Source organism: Nilaparvata lugens, chromosome X (assembly GCF_014356525.2).
Source record: "Nilaparvata lugens isolate BPH chromosome X, ASM1435652v1, whole genome shotgun sequence".
In the NCBI taxonomy this organism is placed as follows: domain Eukaryota; kingdom Metazoa; phylum Arthropoda; class Insecta; order Hemiptera; family Delphacidae; genus Nilaparvata; species Nilaparvata lugens.
Genome location: NC_052518.1, coordinates 41,186,674 through 41,199,870, shown reverse-complemented (window position 1 = coordinate 41,199,870; position 13,197 = coordinate 41,186,674).

Genomic DNA, 13,197 nt, shown 5'->3' with positions numbered 1-13,197 from the left:
ACGCTTTTTGTGTGTATGGTAACCCGTGCCGTTCATATTGAAACTATGAAGCTCTTGCTACTATTCCTTCTGATCAGCTTGAATCAAACACTTCCAAACCGTTGTCTAGTTTCAATGATTGTGTGGTCAAGGCACTAGGCCTCATTTGGAATTCCACTCTAGACATCTTAACTATTTCCTCCAATGTTGCTGATGTATTACATAAAACATCTTTTACTAAAAGAGAGCTTCTCTCTTGTATTTCAAGCATATTTGATCCATTAGGTTTGATTTCTCCTGTTGTCATTTTACCCAAAACACTTTTTCAAAAACTCTGGTTATTAAAGATTGATTGGGATCAAAAAATTCTGCAAGATCTGTTGGAAACTTGGTTGAAAATTCTGCATGCTCGGAACTCACTTCCAAGGCATTAATTGCTGCTCTGATTCGGTTTTCTGCTCATCGCGGCATTCCGCATTCCATTTTTTCGGACAATGCCACAACTTTTGTTGGTGCCAACAATGAGCTATGTGAGCTCCACAAATTTTTGTCCTCTGATCGTCTTAAATCAGATATTCATGACACTATGTCTGTACTCAACATCCAATGGCACTTCATTCCCCCTCGGGCTCTGCACTTCGGTGGACTCTGGGAGAATGCGGTAAGAAACTTCAAACTCATATTCTGTGTAGTTACATTCAACAAGGTATTTATCTTTGAAGAAATCTGTACTCTTGTTGCTCAGGTCGAAGCCATCTTGAATTCGCGCCCTCTTGTCCCCTTGTTGGATGATCCGCATGTTCTTGCTTACTTGTCTCCAGGTCATTTTTTGATTGGACGTCCACTTACGTCATTACCCTTCTTACTGCCTAACACGAAACACATTGATCATCATTCACATTGGCATCAACTTGCTGTTTCTATCCAGGAGCTTTGGGATAGGTGGTCTCATGAATATTTAACCACTCTTCAGAAAAAAGGAAAATGGTTAAACAATTGTGGAAATTTGGAGGTCGGTACGGTTGTCATCTTGAAGGATCCTGGTTCCGCACAGTCCACTTGGAAACTGGCGCGCATTACTGAAGTTCATCCCGGTAAGGACGACAAAGTTCGAGTTGTCACTGTTCTCACTCCCTCCGGCACTTTTATGAGAGCTATTTCGAGTTTAGAACCTCTTCCCATTGATGAGGATTCTAGTTGATCCCCTTTTTCTTATGGTTCATTTCGTTTTTTCCCCTGGTTCTCACATGGGGCCCAGTTTCCAATTTCCAATTGCTTTGCCAGATTTGACATATTTTTTACTTTTTCTTATTGTGCCATACCCCCGTATGACACAAGGGGCCCAGTTTATGTAAAATCTGACAAAGCATTTATTGGAACGGTTCTACTTTGTTACTCGTTCCATTACTACGTAGACGTCATGTTGTCATTTTGTCCGTCTGCATTGTCCAGTGACGTCACACTCACGGTTCCACGTCACTGTCATAATCAAGTTTGTTTCCTATATTATTCGTCGTATTATTCGTCGTATTATTCGTCGTTTCAATCTTAATATTTGTATTGTTAAATTTTTTGGAATTTATTTTGTCTTTTAGGCATCTTACTTTCTAGATATTTGCTATTTTTTCATCAAACGTTTGAGAACGTTTTACCTACGTATCAAAAATTTCCGGCTTGTCCTTTTTCAGTTGAGCCTTAGCTTTTTGCCTTGTCTTTGATCACGTCTAGTTGGGAGTGCACTTTCGCTCCCGGTCTAAACTTTTTCATCCAAATTCATCTAGTTTACGGAACATTTTTAAAAGTGAATTATTCCTTCGAATTAATTCGTTAAATCTATTCTTCAATTGTGATTCAATTATTCATCGATTTCTTCATGTATTTACGTTGATAAACTTTGTCAAACTTACATAGTACTGTGTTGGTGTCTATCGCCATTTTCCTAACAATTGGCTTCACCTCTTGAAACTCAATCTTTCAATTTCATCATCTCTACCGTTTGGAAATCAATCTAAAAATTCCACAACTTGAAATCCGGATTATTTGTTTGGAATTCTACATGTTCCTGCTCACATTCCCACAGGGGGAATTGCCTACCATGTTGGACGCTTCCATTCTCGTCATTGCATGGCCATCAAATCGGTGCTTGCTGATGTCGTGTTCCTTGGGGTACCGTGGATTCCTTGCCTGTCTGCCTGGCTGCATCTCTTCTTCAAAATTTTTTTCAGGTTACGTAAATCGTTCCAATCAACTTCCATTTACGCATGTATTGCATAACTGTTCATAAAAGTACTACAGCTTGTTGATACTGGACCACATTGTTCTCTATTTCTAATTCAAACATTTTAATTTGCATTCATATGATTTTTGTAGCTATCATTCAACTTTTTCTGCAATTAAAAACATTAAATTGTCTATACTTTCAGCAATCAAGCCTATGTACATGAATTCAATATGTTACAGTGTATGTCTCATTGAGAGCACTGTCCTACGTTATGTCAAGGTTATAATATGTATTTCATTCAATTTTGATAGCAACCCTTGGCTTTACAAGTGTATTAATGTCGACCAAGACATTCAATTTTGTTGATAGCTATCCTTGGCTTGCAAGCATAACCTCATATTTGAGTTGTTCAATTGATGTCTAACTTGACATTCAAATCATTGAAGGCCTATGTCGCCTGTATTCAACATTAACAACTATTTCATTGTATTTGATAGCTACCCTTGGCTTGCAAGTGATATTTTAAGGCCATCAACGCCTATTGATGTCTGACATGACATTCAAATCATTGAAGGTCTATGTCGCCTGTATTCGACATTAACAACTATTTCATTGTATTTGATAGCTACCCTTGGCTTGAAAGTGATATTTTAAGGCCATCAACGCCTATTAATTGTTCTATTGATGTCTCACTTGACATTCAAATCATTGAAGGCCTATGTCGCCTGTATTCAACATTAACAACTATTTCACTGTATTTGATAGCTACCCTTGGCTTGCAAGTGATATTTTGAGGCCATCAACGCCTATTAATTGTTCTATTGATGTCTAACTTGACATTCAATTCATTGAAGGCCTATGTCGCCTGTATTCAACATTGTCAATTATTTCATTGTATTTGATAGCTACCCTTGGCTCATAAGTGATATTTTAAGGCCACCGACACCTATTTCAATGTGTATGACATTGATTTTTGAACTTATTTATGTTAATGTCGACCAAGGCATTTTCATTTCTTAACTTATTTATGTTAATGTCGACCAAGGCATTTTCATTTCTGAACTTACTTACTTGTGTTAATGTCAACCAACGCATCTTCATTTCTGAACTTATTTACTTGTGTTAATGTCGACCGAGACATTCAATTATTCTAAGATTTTGTGTATTAGTGTCAATCAACATTTAACCATTTCTACATATAGAACATTAACTACATATCATTGTCGTTTGTTATTATTCCTTTTCAAAATCATTAAAATTGAATTTTTCAGCAGTAAATTTATTATTGTATCACTTAAAATTGTCTATTCTCAAGTCAGGTATCATTGACAGTACCTTATCAATTAGTGTTAGGCTTTGGTCTGGCCAGAGCATTTTTCGAATTGTAGCGCCAATCCCAGACTACAGTTCTGCCCGTAGCGGGCTTGTGCGCTAGTGTCGATTCATCCAGCTGTTTGCCTTGCCATCTTTTCTAGCCAGTCATCTTGTTCTTGTTCAGTCGTTCTTGTTCGTTTTGTCTTGTCTTGTTGTGAAGACCGAGTTCGTATTTTGTAATGTAATTTCCATCGGAAATTTCTAGTAATTGATTGTTTAAGTGTCGTGTGTGTGGATTATAAATATAACATCGTAAATAGTGTTAAATTGAATTAATTTGCATCAGTTTTGAATTTATAAAGAATCCAGTTTGAGCTTCGTTCGGAATATAGTACAGTATACGGAGCCTGCAAGTTGAACACGGAAAACCAGCCTGGAAGCGAAAACCTATCTTTTTCCCAGATTTCTTTCCACCCCTGAATCTGACCAAAACACCTAATAGAGGCTTCGAAGGGCAAGTAGACAAAATTGGATTAAATCTGGTGAGTTTTTGCTCTTTTTATTGTTCATTAATGCAGAGTTTGACTGTACCAATAACCTGGCTCAAATTGAAGATTAAATTTTGCTCATCGTTTCTATTTGATAAATTGAATAGTAAATTACAGTCCACTGGTAGCTCTAGCCTGAGCTTTGTTCAGAACATTTCTGGCCTCCAGACCGGGATGAATTTAAATTTGTAATTTGTTGATTAATTCACACACATTGGATTTAAGCAATTTCGTATTTGTCCAATGTTGGCATGTTCAGAATGGTCTGATCTATGCACAACTTTAGTTTGTTGTAGCCTTGTTCTAGAGCAAGGTTTCTTGTCAATTTGTATTTGTCTGAAATTAAATTTATTTCAGTTAAAATTGTAATTTTCCTGAAACTAGGCTCATTGTGCTCTTTTCTCAGGAATTTGTTTGTTGGATTTTGTATTGTCCATTTTGTATTGTACATGTTAGTGAAGGTTAATCACATCATGATTTTGTTTGTTCAATTCAACAAGTTATCGTTTGTTTGTGAGTTGTTGGAAGAACATTATCTAATCATATAGTTTTGTCTTCAGCAGTAACTTGTCTTGTGAATTGATAATCAAAGTTTAACTTTGATAACTTACTAGTCGTGATTTTTCCTTCCATTTAGTTTTGAACTCATTCTTGTTTTTTTTGTCTGTTGTTTTGTATTGTCGGGGCTGAATTGTTTTGTGTATGAGTTCAAGATGGAGGAAAAATTACAGAAACAAATCATTGAGCATCGCGCTAAACTGGAACAATTGTATGCCCGATTGCAAAGAATTTATGAACTGTCTAAAAATGTCTCTGATCCAAAAGTTGCTGAGCAATTTTTAGTGTTGTATCCTCGGGTGTCTCAGACCATTTCGGATTATGAAAAGACAGAATTAGTGGTTAATGAGTTGGAACTAGAGTTGAATAAAGACTATGTTGTAGCATTCAACGACTCACATCTAGATCTGTTTCAGTATATTGAAGTAGCGGCTAACACTCTCAAACAGAGAGAGGCGACTGATGCTATTGCTCAATCTTCGGCAGCTTCAGCAGCTAGTGCACAGCCGGTCGTGTCCGAGTCAGTACTGCCCAAAATCGACCTTCCAAAATTTGATGGGAACCAGACTCAATGGTCGGTGTTTTATGAATTATTTAAGGCATTGGTACATGACAACAAGAGTTTGAACGATCAGCAGAAAGTCCAATATCTTGTAAGTAGACTTACTGGACAAGCAGCAAATATTTGTCGTCATTTGCCACCATTGGCTAATAATTATCTAATAATTTGGCAGGCATTATTGACCCGCTATAACAATCCACGAGCGCAAGTCGATGCCTATTTCAAACAAATTTTTGAATTTCGTCCAATAAAATCAGAATCAAAGGCAGGTTGTATTGCGATTTTGGATGGGTTTTGCAGTTCCATCAATGCAGTGAAGAGATTGTGACTCACTGATTTGTCAGACTCGATATTCCTCTATCATGGCTTGAGATTGCTGGATTCAAGTTCTCGTAGAAATTTTGAATCGGCCGTACGTGACAAGGCTATGCCAACTTATGCCGATTATGTTAAGTTCATTGAAAAGCAAATTAAGACTCTTCCTTCTGATGAGAAACAGGCTGAATCGTTTAATATGAGGCACAAAAAGGATAATAAATCAAAGGTGTTTGTGGTTCAATCTAATGATTCATCTAACGATGCATCTAGTAAAAAGCCCAATTGTCTGAAGTGCTCAAAACTGGGTCATCGGTTAGTAGATTGTGCTAGTTTTTTGAAAATGACTCCTTGGGATCGTTATTGTTTGATTAAAGGAAAGTTTTGTTGTTTTCGTTTTCTTGATGTGGATCATTTGAGTAAAAATTGTCGTAGTAAAACTCAGTGTGCTCAATGTCGAGAATCTCATCATTCTTTATTGCACTTTTCCAGATCAAGTTCCAATGAAGGTGTTGCGTCCTTGTCGAACTCCAAGGCAGGTGGCACATCACCTATTAGTTGTTGTTCTACATCCAATGATGTAGAAAATTCGACCGTTGTGTTGTCGACCGTCACTGCACATATTCGAGATTGTAATGGTCAGCTTTGTGATGTTCGTTTCTTGATTGACACCGGGAGTCAGTGTCATTTTGTTACAGCCAAATTGTGTCGGCGTTTGAGATTACCATTCCAGCCCATGAAAACCGTTGTTCGTGGATTCGGTGGTGGTACTAGTGAAGTTCGAGGTCGTACTTGTGTGTCGATTCAGTCGAAGTTGGATCCTACCGTCAAGTTTTCGATGGATGCCACAGTGGTAGATAGAATCATCGACAAGTTGCCTTCTTGTGAAATCGACAGATCCAAACTTCATCATCTTGAAAATCTCACACTGGCTGACGACAAATTCTATCTTCCTAGTAGAATAGATGGCATCATTGGTGCAGAGTTAGTTCCTCACTTGCTACGTGGGAGTCCTAGTATAGGTGAATCGCACGAATTGATGACTGTTAATAGTGTCTTTGGTCACATTCTGATGGGGAGAGCGCCGATTCTCACTTCAACAAAAAATGTGTCGAATTGTTTTACAGCCATCTGTAGTCCATTCGTGAGTAGTCCATCGTTGGATAGTTTTGTGGAACGTTTTTGGGAGTTGGAATCGTGCCCTACACCAAGCTGTCAACTGAAACCGGACGAGTTGGAGTGTGAGGTAAATTTTCGGAAGTCTGTACATCGTGTGAATTCTGGTCGTTTTGTTGTTGCCTTGTCATTTGCGGAGCCGCCCAGCAGCTTGGGAGATTCGTATGCTGTCGCCGAACGCCGACTGCTGAGTTTGGAGAGACGACTAGAGCATGACAGCAATACTCGTATTTCATATCATGAAATATTGATTGATTACCTACGTCAGGGTCACATGTCGTTTGTAGCAGATCAGACAGACCGAGGTGGTTACTACATACCGCATCACGCCATCGTGAAAGCAAGCAGCACTACCACGCCCATCCGAATTGTATTTGATGCTGGTTCCAGAGCATCATCGGGTTTGTCATTGAACCAGGTTCTTCATGCTGGTCCCAAATTGCAGACTGACATTTTTGTTTTGTTAGTCAATTTTCGTTTGTTCCCAATCGCACTAACTGCCGACATTAAACAAATGTATCGACAGATATTAGTGGAGGATTCCTGCCATCGTTATCAGCGTGTATTGTGGAGATTTTTGCCGGAGGATCCGATCAAAATTTATCAGCTCAATTGTGTTGTTTTTGGTGTTTCAAGCTCTCCATATTTGGCACTTCGCACCGTCCACCAGCTTGTAGAGGAGGATGGAAATCGTTTTCCAGCAGCCAAGGCGAGAATACCAAGAGACATGTTCATGGACGACTTAGTCACATCTGTCGCCACAGAGTCAGAGGCCGCGGAGCTGTATCATCAGTCCAAGCAGCTGTTTGAGGGAGGAGGTTTCTCGCTCACAAAGTGGACGTCAAATTCACCATCAATGCTGGAGAAATTCTCGGAGGAAGAGAAATCGTTTTCGTACAAGGATTTTGAAGCAGACAACTCCTTGGCTATTTTGGGATTGAATTGGCAACCCAGTACTGATCTGTTTCAGTTTTCCGTCAAGTGTGGTGAGGTCGTCGCTACTAAGCGTTCTATTCTGTCAGTGATGGCTCGTATCTATTATCCACTTGGTCTCTTGTCACCGTTTACATTATTTCTCAAATGTCTTGTCCAGAAACTGTGGAAATTAGGAGTGGATTGGGACGAGAAGCCGCCTGAGTCTATCTGCACTCTTTGGGAGAATTGTCAAAAAGAGTTGCCTCTATTGTTGAAATTTGCTGTTCCACGCCACGTTGGTTTGTTTCAGGATTCTCACGTCAGTTTGATTGGTTTTTGTGACGCATCATTGTCGGGTTATGGTGCAGTTATCTATGTGAAGTCGCAGAAGGAGAGCGAGGAGTCAAGAGTTGTATTATTGTGTTCCAAGTCCAAGGTAGCACCATCTAAAGTTGTTTCAATACCTCGTTTGGAGTTGTGTGCGGCACTCTTGTTGGCAGAACTCATGAATTCAGTAGTCACTATTATCAGTGAACGTTGTCATGTGTCTCGTATTGTCGCACTCTCTGATTCGACAGTCACCTTGTGTTGGATTAATGCTCCATCCGCGAAATGGCAAACTTTTGTTGGTAATCGCATCACAAAAATACAGGATTCCTGTATACAGGAGTGGATGCATGTTGCCGGAATTGAAAATCCCGCTGACTGTTTGTCTAGAGGTTTATCACCAGTTGAGCTTGTGAACTTTCCGTTGTGGCTCTCAGGTCCATCATGGTTAGCAGAGGACGAATGCGATTGGCCCGTCCGAACTCAAATGGAAGAGATCGTGGATCCACCAGAGGCGAAAAAAACCGTCAGTGTTGACAGTCACAAAATCTCCTGATTGTAACAGCAATGCAGTATATTCATTGATTGGTCGTTGTTCGGATTATGGTCGTCTTTTGAGAATTGTAATTCTTGTTCTCAAATTCCTACGAATCTTACTCCAATCAGAGGAATCAGATTTCGATGTTGCTAAGAGGTATCTATGTAAAGTGGTGCAGAAGATACATTTTTCATCTGAATTTGTGCAATTGGAGAAGGGAGAAGATTGTTCTATGCGCCTTCGTCGCCTGTCTCCATTCATTGATAAAGGCGTGATTCGCATCAGCGGTCGTTTGTCTCATGCTGGACTGGAATTTGAGACTTGTCATCAGATGATCCTACCAAAATCCGACGCTTTCGTATCGATGTTGATTGATTATCATCACAAGAAGAATTGTCATGCTGGACCTTCGTTATTGTTGTCCTTGATCAGACAGAAATTCTGGATACTGTCTGCTCGCTCTATTATTCGTATTTGTGTGTTTAAGTGTAATCGTTGTTTCCATGTTCGACCTAGTAATGATGCAATCATTCCAAAAATGGGTGACCTGCCTGCTTGTCGAGTGTCACAATGCAAACCATTTGAAAATTGTGGTGTGGATTACGCTGGTCCTTTGCGTATTACTATGACGAGACGTCGTAATTCTTGTATTTTGGAAGCCCACATTTGTCTGTTTGTGTGTATGGCAACAAAGGCGGTACATATTGAGTTGGTATCGGATCTATCAACGCCCATGTTTTTAGCTGCGTTTTGTCATTTTTTGTCACGTCGTGGACCCTGTCGTGTGATGTATTCTGATTGTGGTACTAATTTTGTAGGTGCCAAGGAACAGTTGCAAAATATAACTCAACTTTTGAATTCGTCCGAGTTTCAAACCACATTGACTAGTCAACTCGCCGAACACAAAATTGAATGGAAATTCATTCCCCCTGGTTCACCGCATTTTGGAGGTCTATGGGAGGCAAATGTCAAATCTGTAAAGTTGCATCTGTTCCGAGTAATTGGCAATCAACTTCTCACCTATGAGGAACTGAACACGGTATTGGTGCAGATTGAAGGTGTCCTGAATTCCCGCCCACTGTGTGTACTGAGTGAGGATCCGTGTGAACCGCTGGCTTTGACCCCAGCGCACTTTTTGACACTCACACCGTTGAAATCATTTCCCATGCGGGACGTGGACAGTGTCCCTGTGAATCGTCTCACCAGGTATGAATTGATTGGTCAACTCATTCAATCGTTCTGGAACCGATGGAGAAGAGAGTACCTGCACGAACTCCAAAGTCGAAAAAAATGGCTGAAATCACCCACTTCTATCAGTGTGGGAACGGTTGTGGTAGTGGACCAACCAAACACACCTCCATTGCAGTGGCCACTGGGTGTCATCGAACAGGTGTTTCCGGGAAGTGACAGCGAGGTTCGAGTGGCGAGTGTTCGCCTAAAAACTGGTATTTATAAAAGACCAGTTACAAAACTGTATCCACTCCCAACTCAATAGTTGTTTTTGCTTGTTGCATTTTTTTCCTTTGTGTTGTTTTTTCGTGTTGGTGTTTTGTTTTGTCATGTCTGGATTTTTTCCTTTCTGTGGTTTTTTTTTTTTTTCTTCAGTTTTGTAACTTGGCTGAAAAATAGTTTTTCAGAGGCGGGGGTATGGTCTGGCCAGAGCATTTTTCGAATTGTAGCGCCAATCCCAGACTACAGTTCTGCCCGTAGCAGGCTTGTGCGCTAGTGTCGATTCGTCCAGCTGTTTGCCTTGCCATCTTTTCTAGCCAGTCATCTTGTTCTTGTTCAGTCGTTCTTGTTCGTTTTGTCTTGTCTTGTTGTGAAGACCGAGTTCGTATTTTGTAATGTAATTTCCATCGGAAATTTCTAGTAATTGATTGTTTAAGTGTCGTGTGTGTGGATTATAAATATAACATCGTAAATAGTGTTAAATTGAATTAATTTGCATCAGTTTTGAATTTATAAAGAATCCAGTTTGAGCTTCGTTCGGAATATAGTACAGTATACGGAGCCTGCAAGTTGAACACAGAAAACCAGCCTGGAAGCGAAGACCTATCTTTTTCCCAGATTTCTTTCCACCCCTGAATCTGACCAAAACACCTAATAAAGGCTTCGAAGGGCAAGTAGACAAAATTGAATTAAATCTGGTGAGTTTTTGCTCTTTTTATTGTTCATTAATACAGAGTTTGACTGTACCAATAACCTGGCTCAAATTGAAGATTAAATTTTGCTCATCGTTTCTATTTGATAAATTGAATAGTAAATTACAGTCCACTGGTAGCTCTAGCCTGAGCTTTGTTCAGATCAGGCTTCAATGGTCATTAGTGTCATTGACCTAAATTCATTTAAATTTTGTATTTTCTAACGGTTTTATTACATGTTGTAATAAAATTCTCCTGAAGTTTTTCTCATTCAATTTTATCTACTTACACTTGTTTTTGTATGTGGCCATCTGCCTATTATTTTATTAATATTAAATCTCATCTTGTTGACTCATTTTGTCTTTTATTGGCATACTCACCACACTTCAAGCTATCAGTATTTTTATGCACAGAATTCAGAGATTTATTTGTAGGTATTAATACCAACTATCATTCACAGTCCACTGCCCTGACTTTGAATTCTGTCATAAAAATTGGTCCTCCGGCCCGTGCATTTTTGATTCAGTAGTTACCTAGGATAATTGTTAATTTTATTACCTATTTTCTTGGTCCGTTGAACCTTAGGGTTTCAGTGACCATGTGCCTAATAGTCTAGCTTGATGCCAATGATTAGGTCCCACACTAGAGTATATTTTATTCCATTGTTTTTGTATGTTTGTATTGTTTAATATTAAGCATTCACACACTTGTTACAATTTCCAGTACTGGCTGCAACTCAAAGCACGCTGCGGCGTGTATGCACCAGCTATCAGCTATCTTGTACCCTGAGAGACTGAACTGCACTGAACTGGTCACAGATGGCTATTGCACATTGAGGAAACAACACACGGCACACTACACCGCCTTGCAAGCTCGCTACTTGACTCGCGGCACAGCGAGCTTGACACAACTTGCCTCAAACGCACAGGCGTGCCTCTCTGCGTACTGGACCAGTGCCCAAAGTTGCTTATTGGCGCAGCAATCGCATTGCTATAGTGCAGTATCATCTCATTAACTTAGGTTTTGCTGTTAATTTCTAAGCATGTCCGATCATGAGGAAGATTCGCTTCCTGAGCCTTCTGCTCTTTTCAATGCAAGAGACAATTCACACCAGGAAATAGATTGGTTCATAACCAGCTATAACGATCATGTTGTGGACACTGAAGCCACTTATTATCAATTGTTGACTGTCAAAAACGAACTATGTTCAGTCAGAATTAAGTATGTTAAGATTCATGAACAGTTATGGAATGCAGAGTTGCAAGCACAAGACACTTCAACTCATTTTGAAATACTTAATAAGTTTATCTCCATCACCTCTAAGGCAAACGCTGCATTAACTGCTTTTGAAAGCAGACAACGCAACAATGAGGCCACTGCTGGTGCTTCCCAGCAGCCAACATCTCAAAACTCGCATTTGGCAAATTTTCAGTTGCCTCAGATTCCACTTCCATGTTTCAATGGGGAGCTTTCAAAATGGCAAGCATTCTCAAGTGCTTTTACCAATATTATTGGTGATCAGGATAATATTAATGACTCATTCATCAATTTTTCTATCTTCGTCAATCACTCAGTGGTGAAGCTCTTGCTAGAGTGGAACACATTGAAGCTGACAAAAATGGTTTTCAGCTTGCATGGAACCTCTTAAGGGAGAGGTATGACAATAAGAGATTAATTGCTGCCAGGCACATCACGGCAATTGAATCTCCTCCTACCATAAAATGTAACTATCCACAATCATTACAAGCATTCATTGACTTTTGCAAGTCCCACATTACCGCGCTCAAAGCGCTTCAACTTGGAGTCCAAATGAAGGACTTATTGTACATGCACAAAATGTAGTTGTGTTGTTGAGAGGTATGACAATAAGAGATTAATTGCTGCCAGGCACGTCATGGCAATTGAATCTCCTCCTACCATAAAATGTAACTGTCTGCATTCATTACGGGCATCCATTGACTTTTGCAAGTCCCACATTACCGCGCTCGAAGCAATTCAACTTGGAGTCCAAATCAAGGACTTATTGTACATGCACAAAATGTTGTTGTGTTAGTATACACGACATTCCCACCATTGATAAATTTTGATTTTTTGGAATCACACGCAAAATCATGGAAGCTGTTGCTTCAAGCTCAGCTAACCACCATCAAGGAAATGTACAGCAAGGTACATCTAACGGGGTTGGTGCTCATAGCAAGCCGAAGTTCAATCAAAATCAATCAAATGTTCAATCTAGAATGCAGGTTACTACCTCTTCTATGCCACCTTGTAGCTTTTGTAATTCTGTTGGTCATTTTCCAAATCATTGTAATGAATTATTGAAGTTGCAGGTTATTGATCGTTGGAATGCTGTCTGTGACAAAAGGTTATGTTATAATTGCATCAAGCCTTTCACACCCAATCATATTTGTTCGGACAAATCCTGTGCACTTTTTGGCAAGAGTCACAACACTGTTCTTCATAGGTCGTATCCTCAATCACGAGACACTCAGCCTACTTCTAAGGATAAGGTTATTCATTGAATATCCAATGTTATTCATTCTCAATCTTTTGCTCCATCCTAGGGTAAGAATGCTGTTTTGAATTCCGTCATGGTTCAGAAT